Source organism: Trichosurus vulpecula, chromosome 3 (assembly GCF_011100635.1).
Source record: "Trichosurus vulpecula isolate mTriVul1 chromosome 3, mTriVul1.pri, whole genome shotgun sequence".
In the NCBI taxonomy this organism is placed as follows: Eukaryota; Metazoa; Chordata; class Mammalia; order Diprotodontia; family Phalangeridae; genus Trichosurus; species Trichosurus vulpecula.
In genome coordinates, this window is record NC_050575.1 from 65,557,504 (window position 1) to 65,584,578 (window position 27,075).

Consider the following 27,075-nt stretch of genomic DNA (forward strand, 5'->3'; position numbering starts at 1 on the left):
GAGGTGAAATTAGGTGATTTCTAAGATTCCTTCTGGGGAGCTAAGTGGCACAGTGGATAGAGTAGCAGGCCTGGAGTCAGGAAGATTCATCTTCCTGAGTTCAAATCTGGCCTCAGACTATCATTAGCTGTGTGACTCTGGGCAAATCACTTAGCCCTGTTTGCCTTAGTTTCCTCATCGGAAAAATGAACTGGAGAAGGACTGGCAAAGCACTCCTGTATCTTTGCCAAGAAAACCCCAAATGGCATCATAAAGAGTCAGACATGACAGAAACAACTGAACAACAACAAGAAAGATTCCTTCCAGCTCTAAACCCTCCTATCCTCTGATCTTCCCTAATACTAAAACATCCTGGTTACTCCCAAGAAATAGTTTCCTCCTACTGACTTTACCTCTGTGCATGGAATTACCTCATTATTCCTTTGGGTTAGTGAACCTTGAATTTAAATCATTGAAGGCTTCTTTGGAAATGCTTGAATTCTCTAGGTATCTCTCCTCACCCCAGTTTAAGCTAATATCTGCTTTAGCACTTTAGCTCAGACTATTTTTCTTGTTTCTGAGCAGAAATCAGGGTCCCCATTTCCCTAGGAAAATGTAAGCTCCCTAGAGAGTAAGGACAGTTTTGTTTATGTATTCCCAGTGCCTGGCATAGGACCTTACCAGGAACCTGTAGGCATTTAATAAATGCTAATTGAATTGGATCAAAGGAAATGGGACAAAGGGTGGGTATTATTTTTAATGGGAGAAGGAAAGAGGAGAAAATTATTGGAAGTTTAATGACAGCAGCTAGGTGGTAATCAAACAGCATTTTCTTGTCCCATTAACTAGTAGAACAGCATTAGTAGAGGAAGGATGAAGATATGACCAATGAGATGGAGGAATAGGCATTTTCTTTGGTCCTCACAACCTCTCAAATCTCTACAAAATGGGAATTATAAGCCAAAGATAAAGCAATTTCAGCTACCTTCATGGTCTAGGACATCAAGAAACCTAATAAGATAACAATTCAGTGAACACCAGAGAAGACTAATCAGGTACAAGGCTAACAATGAAGAGAAAATAACTCCTATGGTCTCTCAAGAAGAAGAAAGCCTACAGGAGAACAGATGAGGAGACAAAATGAAGGATTGAAAAAGAGGGAAAGAAACATGGAAATCTAGTTTCAGTGGTGGGAAAGATTACTGAAAAGTACTTTTGTGGGAGAAGAGAGATATTTTAAAAGAGGAGATATGGACCTTACAATGGGAAAAATCTGTGAGAATTTGGTACTTAAAGAGTACCAGAGGAGAGGGGATTAAAGCTCCTAGGAAGCATCTTTACATCCAGAAAACTTAGAGGGCATGAACTCAGGGAGGTGGTTTCAAAGAGAATGAGGGAAATGAGCATATGGAGGGCAAAAATTAATAATGGATCACATAATCAGGGACATAGAAAAATTCCTACCATGATACAATATTATTATGATCACTTGAAAGAATCAGTATTTCTAAGAGTAAATCACAAGAAAAAAAGAGGCCAAGGGGGCAAGATCTACAAGGCAGTAACAGAAAATGAGAGAACCCAAAATACATACCCTACCAGCTTTAATTCCATGAGGAATACAGATAAAAGAAAGACTAGGATGAGAAAATGCTCCATTCTGGTGCTGGGAGGTCCCAAGAAGGAGGAGAGTCCTCGGCTATTCTGTTAATCTAATCTACCCTTGTTCCTTTTTTATGCTTTATGGATGTGTGCCCATTCCAGGCTGTCAGTAAGATTGGACAGAATTTGAGGAAACTAGGACAAAGGCAGCTTCTCACTGGAAGAATGGTGAGTTACAGTTCCTGGTCAGCCAAATCCATCATCATCTGAAGTCCTGGATGGGGATGTGTGTGAGCAACTGCTACTCTACTGTAGAGTATAGCCATACAGGAATATCTAACTACAGAGGTTCTCGAGTTAAAAGAAAATTCATCAAAAGACTTAAAAGTGAAGTGCACTCCTCTTTGACAATTGTAGCTTGCCATCCATGGAGATGAAGAATTGCACTCCTTTATTAAGGCAACAATTGTTGGTGGTAATATTATTCCACATATCCATAAATCTCTGACTGAAAATAAAGGACAACAGAAGAATGATTAAAGATGATTAAAGAATGATAAATGTTATCTTAGGATTGTAAATACTTTAGCAACTCCCCATTATTGGTGTTTTCCAGTGGATTGTATCTCCTTAAAGAAACAAAACACAACTTTGCATTTTTGCAATTCTCTTTTGATTAAGCAAAAAGCTTACTCAGCTTTCCAGCAAACCAAATTTCTGCACTGAAGTTTAAATGATATTTAACTGTTACTGTGGCATCAACGAAGCTATTGATTATTCTGAAGTAGTGCATTTTGATTGAGTTGACTGTTTTAAAAAATCTGTTTGCATTTTAATTAGGATGTATAAGTTATAGTAACAAACATTTAGTTTTGTATGGATTTTTATTTCCACTCTCATAGGAAAGTTCAAAAAAGATCATATTCAAAACAAAGAAATAAAACAAAGGTATAAAGGTCATGAATCAAAGAATAAAAGTCTAAGATAGAAAGGGAAAATAATTAAGAAAATGAAGGGAAAGCATCCTTTTCAGAAAATGACACCAGAAATGAAATGTTAAAAGAACAACTGATAAACAAAACAAGCTGACAAGCAAAACAAGGGGGGTTTTATTTGACTATTTAATTTAGAGGAAGAATAGGAAATAAGAGCAACAGTACGATCACCTAGAAATTATAGGTTTAGGACCAGGCAAAGCTCAGCCTTGTTGCTCATATCTTCATCCTTCCTCTACTAATGCTGTTCCACTAGTTAACAGGACAAGAAAATACTACAAGCAAGTCAAAGTCATGTATAGGTTGGTGTGCAGATCTCATACACAAGGCAGGGGACTTTAGTATAGAGGAAACTTGTCTATGATCATTTTTAATTTGGAGAGGATGGGAAGTCAGTTATAGTGGGGAAAGCCCTAGATTTGGAGTCAGAAGATCTGGATTTGTATCCTGGTTCTGCTACTTACTAGTTATGAACCCCTGGGTTGAATCACTTAACTATTTTCCTTTGTAAAATCAATATGCTAATAAATTCAGTAGCACCTTTTATAGGGTGGTTATGAGCCCAATGCTTTGTAAACCATAAAATGCTATTTACGTATGAAGTATTATTGATCTGTAGTCACTGTGGTAACTCTGAAATTCTAATAGCAACTAGAGGCATAATCTTCTGAGAGATACTGATAGAATTCAAGTCTCTTGAAGGAAGTGGCATTTTCCCTTTGTCCTTTTATCTCTAGAACCTAGCACAGTTCCTTACATTTAGCAGATGCTTATTACATGCTGGCTGAGTGGTTGATTGCCTAATCCAGAAGATAAGTGACCCTTCTCAGAATGAAATCCACTCATTTCCAAATTAAGTTACACGATAGAATGTCAGAATTACAATATAACTCACATTGCAACAAGTGTTAGAGCACCTGCTTGGCCCTGAGAACTGTGTTTGGTGCTAGGGACGATCCACAGATGACATAAAACTCAATCCTTACCCTCAAAGAGTTTATAATATGAGAAGGGGATTGATAGTACACAGAATTCCTGATTTAATCCCATTCTCATTGTGAATCAGTCTGGAGAATTCAAACATTGTAACTGAGTTATATAGGCAGTGTTTTCTCATTAGTTATTCTAATGCTGAAGGCCTTGAAAGACAAGTTCATGAAACCTTCCCAGGGAGGAGGGAGCAAAATGTGCAGTCCAAATAGGCTGGATTGGAGATCCAGAAAGTGACTAAAAGAATATGCTATATGTCCAGCACATTACCATAAAGAGGGAGCTAATAAGAGCAACCCCATAAAACTCAGTCAGGGCCAGAGATTTCAGTGTGAGAATGTCAATCCAATGTAGATGTTAAGTATTTCCAGGTGCCAGTTGGAAATTGGTTGGATTTACATCAGTGACAGCTGGTCTTAGAGGAACAGGAATGCCTGGAAGTTGGCACCAAAAACTCAGCCCTGAGCCATCTGTAGCAGAATGGTCCATCAGCTGGGCTGGTGTCATAGATGATTGGAAAAGGGGAAAAAAATAAGAAAAGAAGAAGAAAAACCAAAACAACTACCTATCAAAATAATCATGGATTCAGAATGTATTCTTGATATAAAAAAATCCATCAATGAGTCAGGAACTGGAGATACAAAGGAAAAGCCAAAACAATCCTAGCCCTCAAAGAGTTTAAATTCTAATGGAGGAGCCAAAATGTACATATGTGGCCTAGAAAGATAGATACGAGATACATATAAAGTACATACAAGGTAGCCTCAGAGAGAATGGTAAATGAAAGCAGAAATTCTTCTCTATTATTTCATTCCCACATGTACACTTCTAGATACTCTTCACCCTAGAAATCTTTCCCTGTTTAACTATGCAAATATTTCTAAGGCTTTTGTTTGAGTAGGGTAAACATTAGTTATCTAATACTATCGCTTGTCACTGACTACTAGTGAAATTAACTAGAAGTATTAATTAATTGGCTCATTGCAGGTCAAATTAAATTTAGGATCAAAAGTATATCCTTTTTTTTTAAAGTTAGCGTCTGAGGAAATGAATTCTTCCTATATTTCAGTTCCCAACCTAAGTTGGCATTGATCTTGAATTTCTCATTCCAGATCAGGCCAAGACTTTGAGGATACATTTTAAAGGAACAGATTTCACTTTTTTCTCTTCAAAATCCTCTGTATTTCTTTTCACCACAGTAAGTGCCTAGGTCTAAGATCCTATAAAAGCCTCTGAATCTAAGCCTTTGGACAGCGTTTTTAAATGTTCTGTTAACCCTGATAATCTGATGGCTTTCAACTTAACAATTGTTGAAGGCCATTGCTTCCATGTAATTCAAGAGGATGTTGCTAAACTCAAGAACATCCAAAGGGGAGTGTCAAGGAGGCTGAGAGGTTTGGATACTTACTGTCTATGACTAATGGGACTTGTTTAGCCTAAAGAATAGAAAACTTAATGAGAACATGACAGCCATTTTGAAGAATTTGAAGAGTTGCCATGGGGAAGAAGGATTAGATTGTTTCACTTGGCCTTAGAGGGCAGAACTAAGAGTGCTGGAAGGAAGCTGTAAAGAAGAGACTGAGTTTTAATAAGGAAAACCTTCCCAGCAGGCGGCTAGCTGCAGTGAAAAAATACAGAGTGCAGTGACTCTGGAGTGAGACGTCTTCAGTTCTAATTTCACCTCTGACACAACCTATATGGTCTTGGGCTAGTTACTTATCCCCCTGGTTCTCTGTTTCTTCCTCTGTGAAATGAACTAGTGGGTTGGCCTGAATGGTCTCTGATTCCTTCCAGACTCTGTAGTGATTTCTCTACTAGAAGTCTTTGAATGCAGACTAGATGACACTTAGTCAGGGATGTTTGGGAAATTTATTCATTAGTTACACATTGGACTAGAAGTCTCTGAATTAATTTCTGGTTGTGGGATTCTTTAATCTTATGGGAAGGGAAGATGCATTAGATAAATTAACTTGCTTCTACAGCTATTAAAGTTTAAAACAGCGCTAAGATTTATGGGACAGTCTATCAATAGGTATGGCAAATTAGCACTGTTAAAACATGATGTTTCTTTTTCAAACTATTATTTATTTTTAACATTAGTTTAAAAAATTGAGTTCCAAATTTTCTCCCTGCATTTCTTCCCTCACCCATTGAGAAGGCAATCAATATGATATTGATTACACATGTGAAATCATGCAAAATAAGAGGATGATGCTACTTAATGGCAAGATTATTGTTTCAGAATGAAACTTTAACCTAAATATTTGCTATCCAGAAAATGTATTATAATTACTACTATGAACCACAGCTCTTATACATTTATATCGTATTTTACAAATTACTCTTCATATGCATTATCTCATTTGATCCTCATGACAACTCTGTGAAGTTATTTTGTGCAGAAATTCTTGTCCTCATATTGCACAGGAAACTGGGGTTTGGAGAAGTGGTCTTGTAACCACTTATCCTTGGTTACCCATGTAGTAGTAACAGTAATTCACATTTATGTAGTTCTTCAACATTTGCAGTAGCAAAAATATATCTTGGACTCATTACACATATTACACATATAATGTACTTTAAAAGAAACTTTCTCATTGTGATAAACATAAACATTTTGTAAAGATTTTGTGAAAATTTTATGTAAAGAACAGGAAAAAGGTGATTTTTCTTGATACTGTAAACTCTGTACAAGTTTTGAGTATATATTAGTTTTAACATGATAGTATCAGAACTGTCCCATCTGGACTTGTCCTCGTCTGAACTTCCAACTAGCTTCTTTGGTGATTTCTTAAGTGACCCATTGCCATTCTTTTCTTTTTCTCTTTTAAAGGATATTGTTCTCAGTGCTCACTGATTCTGCAATCTCTAAGCCCCCATCCTGTGACAGAAGCTGTCCTTTTTTTTTTAACAAATCAGTGTAGAAAAACGAGACATTCATATATTGGCTGTATCTGAAAATTATTGTCTTATTCTGCCCTACTCATCATTTCATATTACAGAGAAAACTGGGATTCAGATAGTTGGAGTGACTTGTCCATGGTTATACAGCTAGAAGAGACGGAAAGTATGTTTTATCATTAGATTTTTTTTTTGAATCAAGCTTGGTGTACAGTGCTCTTTCTCATACATCATCATCATAATCATCATCATTATTATTATAAGACATGGTATCACAAATGTCTCATTACAGTTTTTAACTTTAATGGCATCAGAAGCTTAAAACTGCACTAAGATGTTTAGGACATTCTACCTATACTTTGATAATAGCATCTGTCTCATAGTTGTCTTGAGGATAACATGAGATACTGTGTGAAAACATTTTGCAAACTTTAAAGCATATTAATACAGTACCTGGCAGACAATATATGTCACTAGCTAAGATAATAAAGGTTTCTAGTTGTAGGGGGGCAGGATTAATAGGAGCACTGGCTTTAGCATCAAAGAACCTGGGGGTCAAGTCTAGTAATATCACTTACTACCTATGTGACCTTGATTTAGCCCTTCTGAACCTCAGTTTCTCCCTTTGCAAAATGAAGGTTTAATTAGATCCTTGTTAAGAGGATCTTAGGATCTGAATCTTATGATTTTGCCTCTTGGAAATAAGACTTATAAAGCAATCCCTGACAGTAAGCACATGAAGTCAAGAGCCATCTCTATGATATTTGAAGCTCATAAAAATCACAATTTGCTTAACCCTAGCCCTTACCCTCTCAAATTCAATTCAACAAGCACGTATTAAGAACCTGTTGTAATAAGTACTTAATAAATGCTTGTTTACTTGAATACCATGTGCTAGGTCCTGAGGACACAAAAACAATTTCTCCTCGAGGTATTCTAGGTTATGTTTAAAGGATCATAGATTTAGAGATATAAGGGACATCAGGAGCTATCAAGTTTACCACTCTCATTTTACAGATCAGGAAACAGAAACTCTGGCCGATCAAGTGACTTGCCCAATACCACATAGGTAGCAATCATCTGATGCTAGCTTTCAAATCAAGTTGTATGACTCTAGAGCCAGTGCTCTGGAGACGAGTCGGGAAAGGGCAGCCTACAGAAGAATACGATCTGAATATGGAAAGGATCTTAATGTTTCTAAGCGTCATTATGCTTAATTCCTTCATTTTCACAAATGAGGAAACTGAGGCACAGAGAGACTTGTGACTTGTCCGAAATAACACAGCTAGTTAATGGTACAATCAGCACTAATATATAGAACAACCTCAATAAACCAAACCCTAGAGATAGTTATTTACTACAGCTGATAGTACTATACGCTGTGTATTATTTACTGGTACACACTCCATTCTAGCTTGGTACTCCCTCTCCTCTAAATGAAGAGGCTGATGTTCAGTGACAATTCATGTGGCTGACTTAGCTCCATCCAGTCTCACTGATCCCACTGTTTGCTTTGCTGGTTAACCTTGAAAGTCTGCTCAAAAAATAGATTAAGGAGAAAGCTTTTTGGATGACTTGAGAGCCTTTGCTCTGAAGATGGTTTCAGAAACCCAATATGGATTACCATTGCAGCTGTGTGTGTGAGAAAATGGCAGTTTTCCAACTCCTCTGCCAGTCAAGACCTAAAAGCCTTTCTTTTATTGTATCTCAGGGCAGGAGGCTGGGTTTTAAGCATTTGGATTCCCAATTTTTATCTTCCATCTATTGGTATTGAGCGGCCAGAACTCCTCATCTTTAAGTGCCCGATGTCACTGATAACCTATAAATGATGGAATTGGGATTCTTGATTGGACATGTCTGATCACTTAAGTTAATAGAGTAGCTATGGAGTCCAGATTCATTGAAAGCCTCCCTCTCCCTTCCTCCACCTCTATGCTTAGAGAACAACTGATTTCTCTTCTGTATGTCATTTCTGTGTCTTCTGAAATACAGCTAGTGCTTTCTGTTTGTCACTTTACATTCTCAGACACTGTTAGTCCTGTCTGTATCTCTCTTACAGTTTTACCTAATAGGATTTTCTATCTATGTATCTTAGGATTTTGCTTTAAAAAATGCAGCTGTGGTGACACCACTACTAGGAATATGTCCCCAAAGAGATCAAAGGAGGATAAGAACCCATATTAACAAAAAAATTAATTTTAGCAATACTTTATATAGTGGCACTAAACTAAGGGGGGTGGCCAATTATTGGAAAATTTCTGAACAATTTATGTTGTGTAAATATAAATGGAATATCCTTGTGCCATAAGAAATGACAAGAAGGACAGTTTCAGAGAAAACTGGGAAGATATGAATGACATGATGCAAAATGAAGTGAGTGAAACATGCTCAATGCAACGATGAAATTGAGTCCAGAAGTCTTTGAGGAAGCATGCTACTCATCCTCTGACAAAGAGGTAAGGGATTCAAAATGAAGAGTGAAACATACAGTTTGGGATATGACCAATTAGGAAATTTGTGTTGCTTAACAAGGCATATTTGTCATCTCTTTCTTTTCTTTTTCATTGCTGGGGGTTGGGGGAGGAGTGAACTAGGAGGGAGAAAAATGCTTATTAAAAATAAAGATAATTTTTAAAAATTAATAAATAATTCTGTGATAAATGGAATAAGGAAATAAGGCATCCTGTATCAAGGAATTAAATAAGCCTTTGTTTCAGCCAGTATTGTCTTAGGCTATACATTGCAGAGCAGGTAAAGATCTTTTTCAGTGGAGTTGGACTCTTCAGTGGAGTTTCCTCACCATGAGCTCCTTATACAGATGAAACAGTTGATTGTCCTCCCCTTCCCCCAGCTCCAAATAAAAGCAGCTACTATGTGAAAAACACTGTGATGGGCCTAGGGGCAGATTTATAGATTACAAAAAGCATGATTCTTACAGTCATGGAGTTTTCAGGGGAAATAAATATGCACAAATAACAATAGTGCAAAAGTGAACATAAGAGCAAGAGACATTTGTGAACAAAATATATGTGGTCAGAGGAAAGAAAAGTCATTTGGGATTGGAGGTGGAGAGAATCAGGGGAGGCTTAATGGATGAGCTGGCATTTGAGCTGGGTCTTGATGGGTAAACTGAAACCATTTCTCAAAACAAGCTCCAAGATATCTTTCTCCCAAAACATGAGGAGAATCCACTTAATCACAAGGAAGCAGAGTGGTTGAGAAGCAAGTGAACAAGGTGAAGTGAGTGAGAATCAAAAGATGTGAATTTTCATCTCTGTTCCATCACTGACTTGCTGTGTGGCTTTGGGAAAGTCATTTCCCTTCTTTGAGCCTCAGGTTCTTTCTCGTTAGAATGAAGGAATTGGACTAGAATGTCTCTAAGGTCCTTTGAAATTTGAACAGCCCGTGTGTCCTAGAGTCTTCCCGTTTTGTTTATAAGAAAAATAACCCATTTAAATGGCCTAGGCATTGTCTTTGTTGCATGCTCTACTTGGCCTCAAAGAAATAAGGTTTTGAGCTATCAATGAATTAACATTGATTAGTGGTTAATGTTCAATGGAAATCTGACATAAGGTATATAAGGCTGGATCAGCTTTCAGCATTACACACCTTATTTCAACAGTAAATAAAAAGGGACTAGGTTACTCAAGTGGTACATGTTTTTCCTTCCAAAAGGAGGAAAATATATCCTATACCTTCTCACTAGATATATCAAAATTATGTAAATATTCTCTTCCATTTCCTTGGACCAGAACATTGGACTTCAGTCACTTTTCAGTCATGTTTGACTCTTTGTGGTTTGAGGTTTTCTAGGCAAAGATACTAGAGTGGTTTGCCATTTCCTTCTCTAGCTCATTTTACAGATGAGGAAACTGAGGCAAGCAGGGTTAAGTGACTTTTCCAGGGTTACACAGCTAATAAGTGTCTGAGGCCAGATTTGGATTCAGGAAGATGAGTTGTACCACTCATTGTAGTACTACATTTTATTACTCAGCTGCCTATGTGACCAGAACATATTAGTTATAAATTCTTCAGACTCAATCCTGAACCTTGGTGATGTGCAAGCTATCTGGCAGGGGCCTCAGAGGTCAGCTTGTCCAACCTCTTCATTTTCTATATGAGGAAACTGAGGCCCCAAAGTCACACAGCTAGTGAGCAATAGCTCTGAAATTTTAACCCAGATCCTCTGATTCCAAATTCATGACTCTTTCTTCTATAACTTGCTACCTGCCCTATTAAAGGGAACCTAGAGATCATCTAGTCCAACTCTTCTATTTTACAGATAGAAAAACTGAGGCCCAGAAAGAAGATACGATTTGGTAAAGATCACAGAAGAAGTTAATAGCACATTAAAAAAGGGAAGAAAAGAAGAATGATATAATTTACAGTATGTCATTTTTGAACTTTGGTAAGAACAGCTCTGTTATTAAACAGCTGTGTGTCTCTGCACAAGTCATTTAATTTCTCTCATCCTCAGTGTTCCCTATGTGCAGATAATCTTTAAAGTCCCTCCCTCCCATACCTAACTTTTAAGGCTTGTATCATCTTAAATATTTGCTACTTTCTTGTCATATCTTCACTTGGACAATTAATTTCACAAATCTGAGCTGCCTGTTGGACACAAACACTACTCAAAAACTTTCTGGGGATCTTAATTGCATAAATTCATTCTGGTATCCACAATCTGTAGCCTGGCATTAATCTATCTTTCTGATCTTATCCCATACTACTCCCTTTCCCGTATTCTATATTCTGGATAAACTGGATTACTCTCTATCCCCTTTTCTTATGCCTCTCTTTTCCATCTTCACTACTCACATCCTTTCCAATTCTTAGTGTGCCTCTCTTTCCTATTTATGTGAGTGGAAATATAGACCCAACTACAGTGAAGATGGTACCTCCTTTATAAAACCTATACTAGTTCCCTCTTCCCACCCAAACCCAAGTGAAGATCATCTCTCCCTAATCAAAATTTTCAAAGCTTCTTCCCTAGTTGCTTCTTTCTATGTATTCTCACTGCCTAATATAATGCTTTGAGCATTAGAAATGCTGAACAAATATGATTGTTTTCTATTGCCAAAACTTAGTCAAAAATTTTATAACGAGAACCATTCATTTCAATGGAGACAATTATGGAGCAGTCTTTTAACCTCCAAAAATTCCTCCAATTTCACTAGATAATAAATATGTCCAGATAATAAATAGCTAAATAGCAGTTGATTTCATTAAACTTACCAAAAGGAGAAAATCAAGAATGGGAATGATGAAGAGCAGAGGCAGAGGGAGTCATTCTACTGCCCAGAAATGGGATGAGGGACAATGGAAAAGTGAGGGTAACATGGAAAGCCTTGGAAAAGATAGTTCTGCTGTTAACACTTTATGAAATCATCACCTTCTTTGCTGAATTCTGAAGCAGATTTTGGAGGACTCAGAATCCCTAAGGCGGCAACTATGGCTTCAGTATTCTTTGAAACAACTTTGTGACTTTTAGGCTATGAAGAAAAATGTGACTCTTGGATCTTTTGAATCTGTCATAGCTATATTTGAATGCCATCTTCTTCACATAGCCATGTCTCTCTTGTATTACTTTTTAAAAATATATTATGCTGAATATAGGTGTGTCTCCTTCCTGCTATTTAAATGAAATTGTCCCTAGGAGGGAAACACTATCTAAAGTGATGGATAAATTAATGAAAATGCCTTTATTAAATACTTCCTATGTGCTAGATACTGATTATACAAATACAAAAATGAAACAGATCCTACTCCCAAGGAGCTTACATCCTAAAAGGAGGAAATAACATACGTAGGAGGCTGGTCACCTGAGAGATGGTAAGTGGAGCTATATGTTGACCAGAAAATCAATGGTAGCAGTGATTTGATTAGAGTTCTTAAGGTAAGAAGTGGGAAGATTTAGGGATTATGTTGCTCATTGACCGATTGGAAGATGGGTGGGGTAAAGAAGATGGTTGAACCCAGAACTAGCTAGACATAGTGTGTTCTCACCAAAAAAAGACTGGACCATGCAGCCTCAGGGCAGGAATTCTTATTTGGAGGGTGCATCACCAGCAGCAACAGAAGCAGCATGATGGTGGGGGAAATGATTATTGGGCTGGAGAAGCAAGAGCAAGTCTGAGATCAGCTAGCTATAATAGGCTCTCACCAATCAGGACATCCATTACTATTATTACAAATAATTACTTTGCCCTGGATTACATTCTGAAAAACAAGTCTCCAAACAACCAGGAATGGTATTATTTGTTGAATTGCCAATCTGCAGGAGCATAAACAGTTGCACTCTAGTGTTTAGACTCTACAGAAGGGGATAGCCAGACTCTGACACATCCAGTCACTCCAAGTAGTCCAGTCCCAAAGGGAGAGGGATACCACAGTACTTTGATGCCATATTAAGTGTTTCTAGTTAGTTGGCAGCTTCCCAGTGTGAGTGCCCTGGATAAACTGATATGACACTGAGATCATCAGACTTCCTTCTCCATGCAGAGATCCTTCTAGGAAGCTAAGTCTACCAACTCTGACATAGGCAATGGGTATTTCTATTTAGACATCTTTTATTTACTTGGCTACTTCAGAAACCCTGTACTTTCCTGAGTGTGGGCACTCCCTTCCCTGCTACAGATGGCCAACTCTCCACACCTTAAATAACTTAACTAATTCTCCATTAATACTAGTGCCTTCCTTCTGAGATTATATGCAATTTATCCTGTCTACATTTTATTTATATTGCCTATATCTTGTCTGTACATAGCTATTTGAATGTTACCTCTCCCACTAGACTGTGAGTTCCTTGAGGGCAGGTAACTTTTCTTTTTGTTTGTTTGTTTGTTTGGTTTGTTTTGCCTTTCTTTGTAGTTCCAGTGCTTACCAGTTGTGGGCTCATAATTTTGTTGTTCAGTTGTTTTCAATAGTGTCAGACTCTTCACGACACCATTTGGGATTTTCTGGGCAGAGTTACTGGAGTGGTTTGCCATTGCCTTCTCCAACTCATTTTTCAGATGAAGAAATTGAGGCCAACGGGGTTAAGTGACTTGCCCAGGGTCACACAGCTAGTAAGTGTCTAAGGCCAGATTTGAACTTAGCAATAGGAGTCTTCCTGACTCCAAGCCAGCAGTCTATCCACTATGCCTCCTATTTTTTTTTTTATATATTGTCAGATATCGTTGATAATTTTGGTTAGTTTTGTCTAACTGCTTTTTATTTTTCTCTTTGTTTTTTCAATTTTTTATTTAATATTTTAGTTTTCAACATTAATTTCCGCAAGATTTTGAGTTACAAATTTTCTCCCCTCCCCCCTTTCCAAGATGGCATATATTCTGATTGCCTCGTTCCCCAGTCAGCCCTCCCCTCTTTCACCCCATTTCCCCCCAATCATCTTTCCCCTTACTTTCTTGTAGGACAGGATAGATTTCTATGCCCCACTCCCTATATGTCTTGTTTCCCAGCTGCATGAAATTTTTAAAATTTTTTTTGAGCTTCTACTTTTAAAACGTTGAGTTCCAAATTCTCTCCCCTCTTCCCTTCCCAAGCACCCTTCCTAGGAAGGCAAGAAATTCAACATAGATCACACATGTATCATTATGCAAAACACTTCCACAATGGTCATGTTGTGAAAGCCTCCCTATATTTCCTGCCATCCTATCCTGTCCCCCTTTATTCAATTTTCTCCCTTGATCCTGTCCCTTTTCAAATGTGTTGGCTTTTGATTACCCCACCATCTGCCCTCCCTTCTATCAACCCCCCTTTTTTATCCCCTTCCCCTTACTTTTCTGTGCGGTAAGATACCCAATTGAGTGTGTATGTTATTCCCTCCTCAAGTTGAATCCAATGACAGTAAGATTCACTCGTTCCCCCTCACCTGCCCCACTTCCCTTCCAACAGAACTGATTTTTCTTGCCACTTTTATGTGAGATAATTTACCCTATTCTATCTCTCCCTTTATCTGTCTATCAATATATTCCTCTCTCACCCCTTAAATTTATTTCATTTTTTTAGATATCATCCCTTCATACTCAACTCATCCTGTGCTCTCTGTCTATATTCCCTTCAATTCCCCTAATACTGAGAAAGGTCTCCTGAACTACACACATCATCTTTCCATGTAGGAATGTAAATATAACAGTTCAACATTAGTAAGTCCCTTATGAATTCTCTTTCTTGTTTACCTTTTTGTGATTCTCTTGATTCTTGTATTTGAAAGTCAAATTTTCTATTCGACTCTGGTCTTTTCATTGAGAAAGCTTGAAAATCCTCTATTTTATTGAAAATCCATATTTTGCCTTGGAGCATTATACTCAGTTTTGCTGGGTAGGTGATTTTGCTTTAATCCCAGTTCTTTTGACCTCTGGAATATCATATTCCAAGCCCTTTGATCCCTTAATGTAGAAGCTGCTAGATCCTGTATTATTCTGATTATGTTTCCACAATATTCAAATTGTTTCTTTGTGGCTGCTTGCAGTGTTTTCTCCTTGACCAGGAAACTCTGGAATTTGGCAACAATATTTCTAGGAATTTTCTTTTTGGGATCCTTTTCTAGAGGTGATTGGTGGATTCTTTCAATTTCTATTTTACCCTCTGGCTCTAGAATGGCAGGGCAGTTTTCCTTGATAATTTCTTGAAAGATGATGCCTATGCTCTTTTTTGATCATGGCTTTCAGGTAGTCCAGTAATTTTTAAATTATCTCTCCCTGGTCTATTCTCCAGGTCAGTGGTTTTTCCAATGAGATATTTCACATTGTCTTCCATTTTTTCATTCCTTTGGTTCTATTTTATAATGTCTTGGTTTCTCATAAATTCACTAGCTTCCACTTGCTCTAATCTAATTTTTAAGGTGGTATTTTCTTCAGTGGTCTTTTGGACCTCCTTTTCCAAATGCTTTTTGAGCTCTTCCATGGCCTGAGCCCAATTCATATCTTTCTTGGAGGCTTTTGATGTAGGCTCTTTGACTTTGTTGACTTCTTCTGGCTGTATATTTTGATCTTCTTTGTCACCAAAAAAAGGAATCTAGAGTTTGAATTTGAGTCTGAGTTTGTTTTTGCTGCCTGTTCATGTTCCCAGCCAACTACTTGACTCTTGAGCTTTTTGTCAGGATATGACTGCTTGTAGAGTAGAGAGTACTTTGTCCTAAGCTTTAGGGTCCAAGCACTGCCATTTTCAGAGCCACTTCTACCCCACTGTCACCCCAGTAGCGCTCTCCCTCCCCCAAGAACTGCCAACCAGGACCAAAATTCAGATCCAAGCATGGCACAGCAAGAGAATCTGCTTTTGCCCACAAAGCACTCCTTGCATTCCTGCTCTGATCTGCTGCTAGATTCCTCCCACCATGTGAGACATGGACTTGGGAAGCCACTGATGCTGTCACTCTAGAGGCAGCCTCAGGAGCTTCCAGGTGTTGCTATGGCCACTGCTGTGCAACCTCTTCCACCCCCAGAGCTGGTGGCTGGACCACTCTGAATGCACTCCCGCAGTTTCCCCTAACCTGATCTTTGGCGTTTGTGGGTTGAGTAGTCTGGTAACTGCCACAGATCACTGTTTCATGACCCCAAGGCCTCTTCTGGCTGGCTGACTCCGGGTCTGGTCTGTCCCTGTATGGCCCACACTGGGCTGCCCTACACTCTCAGTACCATGCATAGAACCTTCCCACCAACCATCCAGGCTCTCCTGGGCTGGAGATCTGTTTCCCTCTGCTATTTTTTGGGTTCCACAGCTCTAGAATTTGTTCAGAGCCATTTTTACGGTGTTTGGAGGGATTTGGGATGGAGCTTAAGCAAGTCCCTGTTTTCCTGCTGCCTCCTGGCTCTGCCCCCTACTATGCCTCCTATTGGCCCTCATAATAGGCTCATAATAGATGCTAAATGACTTGTTGATGGTTTCATGAACTACTAGAATCCAGATTTACATGACCTATTGGCTATTTCTTCAATAATGACCCTTTTCCAAGCTTAGGGAGGTGGCCTTTGGTCTATCACCTGACCGCTACTCAAAGCTTTTCCAACTGGGTAGGAACTATCAATGACTATCTTTCACTGGCATAGCCTTTGAGAAACTCAGGGACATGTTGATGTCATGTGAAGCCATCAGAATTCGAGTTTAAGACAGGGCAAATCAGCTGCTGCAATTCCATTTCTGGTTTTGCTTTTCTGGTCTTTATACCCCAGTCAGGATTAATAAGAGACTTCTGTGTGGGAGGCACTGCACTAGGCATGGGGAAGAATCAAGAAAGAATAAGATATGCTGTCACTATCTTCATGAAGGAGCCCTTCAGTAAATTATAAGTCAGCTAGATACTTGAAAGGAGAGGTGGGTGGGGGGTGGTGATAGGCAGAGATCTGGATCCAACATAGGAAAAGCTCCCCCCAAATATCCCACATAACTGACCAAAGCATTCAGGAACCTAGGCCCTATTTCTTCAAATGAAACTCCATCATGCTCTCTCCTTATCATTTGTCAGCCTCCCTTCTGTTTTACTCCATTAGCTTCCCACACAGCCCTGTTCCTTATCAGGTTCAGTGCCTTTGCAGAAATCTATATTCCTTCTCTATATCTTCCCTTCTGCTTTCACTCATCACCCCCTTAGCTTAATTTTTTTTTTTTTTTTTTTTACAGATCGAAGCATACTATTTTCACTTTATTTTTTTGTGTTTTTTTCTTTTGGTCTGTTTCTTCTTTTACAACATGATTGATATGGAAATACATTTTACATGACTGCACATATATAATATATATCAAATTGCTTTCCATCTTAGGAAGTGGGGAGGTAAGGAAGGAAGAGAGGAAATTTGGATCCCAAAATTTTAAAATGAATGTTAAAACTTGTCTTTACATGTAATTAGAAAAAATAAAATACTATATAAAAAAGAAAAAGAAGAAAAATGCAAATTAAAACAGTTCTGAGGTACCACCTCACACTTGTCATATGGCTAATATGATAGAAAAGGAAAATGAGAAATGTTAGAGGGAATGTGGAAAATTGGGACATTAATGCACTGTTGGTGGAGTTGTGAATTGATTCAACCATTCTGGAGAGCAATTTGGAACTATGCCCAAAGAACTATAAATTTGTGCTTACACTTTGACCCAGCAATACCACTATTAGGTCTATATCTCAGGGATTTAAAAAATAAAAAAGGAAAAGGACCTATATGTACAAAAATATTTATAGCAGCTCTTAAAGCTGTGGTGGTCAAGAACTAGAAATTGAGGGGATACCCATCAATTAGGGAAGGACTAAACAAGTTATGGTATATGACTGTGGATGGAATACTATTGTGCTATAAGAAATGATTAACAGGATGTCTTCATATGAACTAATGCAATGTGAAGTAAGCAGAACTAGGAAAACATTGTCCACAGTAACAGCAATACTGTACTATGATCAATGATAAATGACTTAGCAATTCTTAGCAATGCAATGACCTAAGAAAGTTCCAAAGGATTTATGATGAAAAATGCTATCCACCTCCAGAGAAAGAACTGATGGCAACTGAATGCAGCTTGAAGCGTGTTTTCTTTACTTTATTTTAGGGGTTTTTTTTTGCTTCCTTTTGCAACATGGATAATATGGAAATACGTTTTGCATGACTGTATATGTACAATTGAATTCAAATCGCTTTCTCAAGGAGGGAGAAGTGGAGGAAAAGAGGGAGAGAATTTGGAATTCAAAATTTTAAAAAACAAATGTTAAAAATTGTTTTTACATGTAACTGGAAGAAAAAAAGGATGAAAACAAAACAACTCCCTGAGAGAAGTAGTTAAATACTAACACTAAGATGTAAATGATTAATATCAGATTTTTTTTTCTTAAGAGCATGTTTTGCCAGGCAATAAGGTACTAGGCACAAGGAAAGGGAGGGGACAGTCAGTTAGTACCACTCAAGGCAAACCATTAATTTCACAATTTTGCCTTAGGTCTGATGCCCCACTGTCTGTGTCATGAAAGGGAAGGGATATTAGTCGCCAAACAGGTCCAGTTGTCACTGGTCCCATATTCATGTCATACTTCCTGGCCCGAGTTCCTGGGGCAGTGCAGGTCTCCCCTCTTCCATAAAATGCTGAAGGAAATTATCCACGCCACCAAGCCCACAGAGAGGAATCCCACCATTGAATAAATCACCACCAAGTCCTCATCCTTTTCTGTCACCTGGAGAATCATATATCTCTCTGTTGATTGATGATTATTCTCCTAGACACATATGTACGTCCCACTATCTTGTGGCCTTACAATCCACAAAGTCAGCAGCACCTCTCCTGGCCTGATGATAAGGAGGGTACGTCCCCGGAACTCAGGGTGCTCCTGGATATGGTCATCATGAGGAGAATAACTCCGTACCTTGGCATGTGATCCATCCTCGCCGAGGTGGTACCAAGAGACGCTGAGATCTGATATTGGGAAGTCTGCCCTACAATAAAGGGTGACATTTTCCCCTGTCCTTGAGATCACTTTTGTCTCTATCACAGGTGGAGAAGAAACATCCGAAGTCACTTCTGTCACGGTAAGAGCTTCGGCAATCCCAAACAGCTTCAGTAATCCCGAAAGCAAGAACAAGGACCATCTACAAGAATGTTGCCCTCCAGAGCTTCCGCCTTCCCATGGTTGGGTCAATTCCTCAAGCCTGATCATCCCGGCGATAGTTCCTCCCGGAAGTAGAAAGGCTTCACTTCCACCCCCTTAGCTTAATTTAAAGAAGAAATCTCCATCCTAAAACTTCTAGCTCTAACATTCTGTGACTCTAATCTACTGCAGATCTTGCAACCAATCCATCAATCGATCAATGAACAGCCACTAATTAAGTGAGAAGCAGTGTAGAATAATGGTTAGAGTATTGGGCTTGGAGTCAGGAAAGCTGGCATTCAAATTCCTCCTTAGGAATGAGATGTGTGACCTGGTCAAATCGCTTAACCTCTCTGGTCTTGAGTTTCTTCACTGGTAAAATGAGGGGATTGGATCAAATGGCCTATAAGGTCCTGTCTAGCTCTTCATCTATGATGTTAATGTGTCAGACACTGTGCTTGGCACTGAAGATATAAAGACAAAATGGAAGAATCCCTGCCTTCAAGGAGTACAATGAATGTGGGCATGTGTAGGAGATAGATAGGAGGTAGCCTATAACGACTGAGACTACTGACCTAATCATGTTTTATTGACAGTGCCAGACTTTGAATTTCTATTGGGGATCCATCCACCATCACCAAGGTAAGACATACTGGAAAGAACAGGAGACTTAGAGTTAAAAGGCTTGACCTTGAGGTCTGCTTGCCACTTACTATTATTACAGCCTGGGAACTGTAACCAAATACCACATACATTGCTAAGTGGATAGAGTGCTGGGCTTGGGGTCAAGAAGACCTGAGTTCAAATCAAGTGTCAGACACTTACTAGCTGTGTGACCCTGGGCAAGTCACTTAACTCTGTTTGCTTCAGTTTCCTCATTTGTGAAATGAGCTGGAGAAGAAAATGGCAAACCACTCTAGTATCTTTGCCAAGAAAATCCCAAATGTGGACACAAGGAGTTAAACACAGCTCAAATGACTGAACAGCAAAAAACAAAAATCACAAACATGAGCCAGAGACCAACTATGAAACATGGGAGGCCAGCTAAGGTTTTGAATCCAATCTATTAGTTGGGCAGGCTAGATGGACCATTTCATGATTTCAGTAATTTCAAGCAGCTTGTTTTATAATCATGCATTACAATAGATGGTCCATATACCCAGCTACCACCTCAGTTTCTCAAACCTATGTTGACTACCGTTCTGTGACCTTTAACATTGTTGTCCACTCTCTTCTTCGGGAAACTTTCTCCTCTCATTTTTATGATATTCCTCTGTCCTGATTCTCCTCATCAATTTCTTTTCTAGATTTATTATTAATGTTCAGCTCTTATGCATGGAACATACACCAGGGTTCCATCCTGGGCCGTTTCCTCTCTCTCAATGACCTCATCAGCTCCCAAGGGCTAAACTATTAGAGCTATACAAATGATTCTCAGATCTATATATCTAGCTTTTCCCTAAGCTTTAGCCTCACAAATCTGACTGCTGGCTAAATATTTACACCTGCATATTAAATAAGACTTTGAAACTCAATGTGCCCCCAAATGAATGCATCAACTTTCCCCCATACCCTTACCTCCTCCATATTTGTTTATTTTCATTACTCCATTGAGGGCCCTACAATGTTTCCAGTCACCCATGCTAACAACATCATCCTCAACTCTTAGCTTTCACTTCTTATATCTAATCAGTTCCCAAGTCCTGTCAATTCAATTTCCACAATAAATCTCACATCTGTGCTCTTCTCTTCATTAGTACTACAACTTCCCTCTTCAGAAGGCCCTCTTCACCTCTCACCTGGACTATTTTCATAGTCTCCTAATTGGTGTCTCTTCCGCCAGTTTATTCCTTCTCCAAATCTTCCTCCACACACCTGACAAAATAATATTCCTAAAGTGTGTGTATGATCATGTCACTTCCCTGATCAAAAAGCTTCTGTAGCTCCTTAGTGTCTGAGGGCTAAACTACAAACTCCTCTGTTTGTCATTAAAGCCTTTCACAGTCTAACTCGAGCCTATCTTTGCAGATTCATTACAGTTATCCCTTCCACATCACAGGAGTTAGAGGAGTGCACCTTCCTTCACCCCTTGTTCTAGAAAATTTTCATAAAATACTTTGGCCCTCCCTTCATACCAGAGAAGAAGTCTGAATTGTTATGATAATAAAAGATACAATATGTTGATATTATATAATGCTATACATATATTTTACACATTTCTTAGTTTCTAACTTTTTTCTGTGTTGTCTGCTCGTTTTTGTGTGTCATCTATGACTTCTGAAAACTCCTAAAAAAATTCCCATTTAATTTCTTATGGTGACCCATGATATATTGAAACGGTGATGGGGAAAGTCCTGATCTGAAAGGGATAACTCTATGTATGACTTTCCCTCCTGTTCTCTACATTATAGTTAAGGTGATCTACTGGCTATTTTCTGTACATGACATTTGATCTCCCATCTCTATTCTTTTGCATGGGATGTCTGCTATACCTAGCATGATCTACCTCATCACTTCTGCCACTTAAAATCCCTTGCTTCCTTCAAAGCTGAACTCAGGTGCTACCTCCTTCAAGAGCTCTGTCTTAACTATTCTAGTTGTGGGATCTTCCCCACTCTCACCCTCACTTTATATTTATATGGTATATGTCTCATAGCTGCATATATATATGTATATGTCTATATGTGTGTGTGTGTATATATATATATATATATATATGTCTATATATATATCTTCCTCCTGGTAGAATATAATCTTCTTGAAGACAGGACCCATCTCATTTCTGTATTTGTGTCTTATTCCCTTTCTATCCACAGCACCTAGAACAGTGCCAGGCACAGAGTGTTTAATAAAGGCTTGTTGGTTGGTTGGTTAATTGATTGATAGGTGTTACATGGGCCTGACTATCCTAGCTAGTCTATAGAAGCACCTTAAACAGAGGCAAAAAGCTTAAGATTCCTCTCTAATCCCTCCTTTCTATGAGGCAACATCTAACTGCTCTCTGTACCAATACTCTTTCCTGACCTTCAAAGTCCAAAGAATCCTTCCACAATGTATGTGTGTGTGTGTGTGTGTGTGTGTGTGTCATATCCACCCCTCATCTTATCCCATATACACATTTAGCATTAGACTTATTCTAATACATTTTGTGGTCACTTTCCTCCATTTCCTCTCGTGAAGATTATTTTCCCTTTATCTTTTAGCAGCAGGTATATTTTTCATCATTATTATCCTTTTCCCAAAGCTTCAATCTCTTTCCTTGATCAGGCCAGTTCACCCTAAACTAAGAAAACCAATAATTAATAGTTAGACTATTCCCAGATTCTCTGCCAAGTAAAGGTTAGGGAGGAATGGGGAAAAAAATTAACTGTCTTCACAAACTTTGAAGATCTTAGTTTCCTCCCATAAAATCATAGATTCGGATTTAAAGACTTCTAAGTTCCCTTCCATTTCTAAATCTATAATCAACCTATAATCCTTAAGCTATCAGCTACATGAACACTCTGGACAACAGGTGATTCGTATTCAACTTGCCTTGTTCACTCAAGCCCAGTAGCCAGTCTAAACCCTTGTCCACCATAGCAGCTGTTTGATTTCAGACAATCCATCAGCTTCTTGGGGCCTCAGTTGCCTTATCTATAAACCCAGGATAATACTCAGATGACCTGCCTCCTTGATTATTGATACTGTTGTCTTTTGCTGGGGAATAAATGAGACTGTAAGTAAAGTTCTTCATAAATTGTAAAGAACTTTATCAATGTGAAGGCAACTTAGTGGTGCAATGGAAAGAGCACTGGGCTTGGAATCAGGAAAAATGGAGTTCAAATCCAAGCTCATACAGTTACTAGCTGCGTGATCTTAGGCAAGTCACTTGACTACTACCTGACTCAGTTTCCTCATTGGCAAATGAGACAATAATAGCATCTGTCTTTCAAGGTGGTTGTATGGAAAAATGAGATAATAATTGTAAAGCACTTTGCAATCTTTCAAGTGTTATATAAATTCAAGTTGTCATTATTAAATACTGTTGTCAAGAAATCTCCACTGTGTAGAGAGGTTGGATGGGGGCAAACTCTTGTACAGGGTATTTAATTCCAGGCAAGGATGTTTATCTTTTATACTTTCTCTTTTGACCAATGAGGAGCTACTGAAGGTTTTTTTTTGAGTGGGTGGGTGATGTATACCAAAATGCAAAGGTGAAACTGTATTGGAAATCACAATACTTGCATCCCTCTGCCAGCTCAATTGACCTCCCTACCTCCACCCTCATAAGGTCCCCAGTTTTATTTTCTGAAAATGGGAAGTTGGATTAGGTGATCTTTAAGTTGTCATTCAGATTGAAACTTTAATAATCCTGTGATCCTGAGGTTGATTTGGTTGTGTTGGGATGGATGGTGAATAGAGATAGGAAGATGAGATTTTTAGAAGTGTCCAGGTGAAAAGGGATGGGAATCTGACCTGGGACAGTGCTAACAGGACTAGAAAGGAAGAATGAGCCTCTAAAGGAAGAAATGCTTGTGTTCCCTCTCATTTACCCACCAAGTTAAATGTCTGGCAAGTTTTAGCAGTGCATGTGTTATGGAATCTGACAAAGATCAGGCAGGAGTCAATAGTTTGCCAAAAGTTAAATGATACATTCAGAATGGGGCATATCATTTACTACCTTACTTCCCTTCCCCCTCTTTTCTTTTTTTCTAAGAATTCTAGTTACTGAGATCAGAGCAAATGAGCTCTGCCTGGCCAAGTATGAAGACTTCACTCATGTACCTTGCTTTGCTCACTGCCTCGACTTAATCGTGCATGACTTCCTGAATAATAGCAGAAGCTACTGGGTGTAAAGTGAAAAATGTGCAGAGACTTCAGCTCACTTGGTGAGCTCCATCTGGCTTTAGAGGATTTCTAACTCCAAAATGCCTGCATAAGCAAAAATGACAGCAATGAGCTGAAGGGGTAGGGGAATAATGATCAATGAATGGGGTGTATCCAGCAATAGGAAAATTCACTTTGAAAACACCTGGAGGTCAACAGGACTTTGTAGAGATTTTGATGCCCAAAGCCATCATTCCATTTATTGGGATGTGGACCAGGGATGGTGGTAGTGTGACTTTGTTCCTAGCCCTCACTTTGACTCTCATGACTTTGGGAAGCTCATTTCTCCATGTTCTCTGTTTCTCAGTCTACAAAGAGAAGACAATGGTGCTTCACAGGGGTGCCAAGGCTTAATTAATGCTTGCTGAGGCTATGGATATCTTGGATGAATGGTGCAATCAGTACAAAGTGTTATTATTTTGCACATCAGTCAGCAAGATGGGGAATGCCTGTCACTGCATATTGTGTAAGCCCTAATCAAGGGGAAGCTGCAGATGTGACTGTGGAGAAGTCTAAGGTTGGTGCCTGACTTAAAGGTAGGGTGGGGAAGCAGATGGATTTTTACAAGTAAATGGGCACCAAGTTATTATGCCTGACTCTTGCCATTCCAACTCCAAGCCAGTTAATGCAAAATGAATGGCAGGAAGTCTGTAATATAGAATAAGAGAATAAGTCTGTAATATAGAATAAGAGAAGAGACCTTACAACACAGAATTCAACAATTCAGCTAAATTAAACATTTATTTTTTTTAAAAATTGTACTGCTATCTTTTGTTTCTATATCACATTTCTTAATATGTCCTTGATTTTTTCAGTCCCCTAAAGATCCTTCCCTTGTAATAAAGAAAGGGAGGGGGAAGAACATTTCAAAACCCCTTATAACAAAGAAAAAAGAGGGTGGGGATTAAGATGCATGAATGAATTCTGACATTATGTGTAGTATTATCTACCCATAGTCCTCCACCTCTCCAAAAAAGGGAAGGAGATGCATTCCCCTATCTCTGCTTTGAAGTCAAACTTTTTCATTATAATTTTACAGGATTTCGTTTCGTTGTTCTATCGGCATTCATTTCATTTAGTTTGTTGCAACAATTGCGTGTATCCATAGGATCAGGGATACAGAGCTGGAAGGGACTTGTGAGACCATTGTGAATCCACACATTCCACCCTCTCCCCTCCATTTTACAGAGGAGGAAAATGAAAGAGTCTAAAGTGACTTGTCAAGGATCACATAGCTACTAACAAGTGTCTGAGGCAGGTTTTGATTCCAGGTGACCTTGACCCCAATCCCAGGGTCCTCCCCTCTATGCCCCTTACACTTTTAATGGTCCTCTTCACATGCATGTCCCAGGTTGTTTTCCTCATTCTGATTTACATCACCTTTCATCAATTTATGAGTCCTCCCATGACTTTCTGTGTTCATCTGTCATCTTTTGCTACAGCACACTAATACCCCATTACATTCACGAACTACAATTTGGTTACCTATTCCCCTGTGAATTGTCATTTGCTTCCTCCCTTATAATAACAGCTTTTTTAAAAAAATTGTTTACGAACTAACACAGGCATTTCCGTAACATAGTATAATAAAAAATGCTTGCACATGAAACTGTAAATACTGCACAAAGGAAAAAAACCAAACCAGCCCCTGCCCTTGAGGAGTTTTTGTACATTTTATTAGGGGATAGGGTGGGGAGAAGAGAAAAAAAGAGAAAAGAGGGAGATGCAACATGTACAGATATAAGAAAATACTGAGAACCGGGGAGAGAATTCTGGGAAGATGGCAGACTAGGTCAGAAAATTCCAAGCTCTCAAGATTTTCCCCCACAAAAGAGATAAAGTAACACCTTAGGGTGAACAAAGTGTGGGTAGAATATATATAAGAATAGAGGCACAATAGGAGTCTTCCTGGGACAATTAGAGAAGATCAGAAGAAAAATCCCAGGAGGAGGTTTGGTCTGAGTGAAGGGTAAACACCTTCAGGCTAAGGTTCCCTTTAACAACAAAGCCACAAACCCTGGGGTTAGTCTGTTTTGAGAGGCTGTATAGGCCCCAGCCCCAGGAACTTTTATCCTTGGAAGAATGAGGGGAATTGGGTGCCTGAGCCTGGGAATATTGAGGAGACCTCTCCCGACAGTGCCAGAACCAGATTGCTGCAAAGAATGGCGGGGTGGGGTGGGGCGAGAAAGAACCAGCACACACTCGGTGAATGCAGAAAGCCCCGGGCTGTGGGTACTTATGGGAGGTTGGAGGTTTGGCTTTGGTTCCGGCCTAGAGGAGAGAACTGAAGATCTGGGGCAAGAGGTGCCATTCCTCTCCCTTACCTCAGGGATAGAGGTGATTACAAAAATCAAGCTATTACCACAAAAAATGCACAGGCAAAGGAGAAAGAATCCAACCATAGAAAACTATTATGGGAATAGAGAAGACCAGGGTTCATCTTCAGAGGAGGATATTGAAGTAGAGAAACCTCCAAAGAGTAACATCAAATGGCCACCTGTCTAATAAGAATTCATAGAAGATCTTGAAAAAGATTAAAAAATCAAATGACAGAGATGGAGGAAAAACTTAAAAAAAGAATAATTCAAGAAAAAAACAGATTATGAAAAGAAAGTCAACCAATTAGAAAAGGAGATCCAGAATCTTTTTTTTTTAAATGCAATTTATTTATTTAACATATTTGGTTTTCAGCATTGATTTTCACAACATTTTGAATTACAAATTTTCTCCCCATTTCTACCCTCCCCCCAACTCCAAGATGGCTTATATTCTGGTTGCCCTGTTCCCCAATCAGCTCTCCCCTCTATCACCCACCTCCCCTCTCATCTCCTTTTCCCTTCCTTTCTTGTAGGGCAAGATAAATTTCTACGCCCCATTGCCTGTGTATCTTATTTTTTAGTTGCATACAAAAACTTTTTTTGTTTTTGAACATCTGATTTTAAAACTTTGAGTTCCAAATTCTCTTCCCTCTTCCCTTCCCACCCACCCTCCCTAAGAAGTTGAGCAATTCAACCTAGGCCACACATGTATTATTATGTATAACCCTTCCACAATACTCATGTTGTGAAAGGCTAACTACATTTTGCTCCTTCCCAACCCATCCCCCTTTATTGAATTTTCTCCCTTGACCCTGTCCCCTTTCCAAAGTGTTTGTTTTGATTACCTCCACCCCCA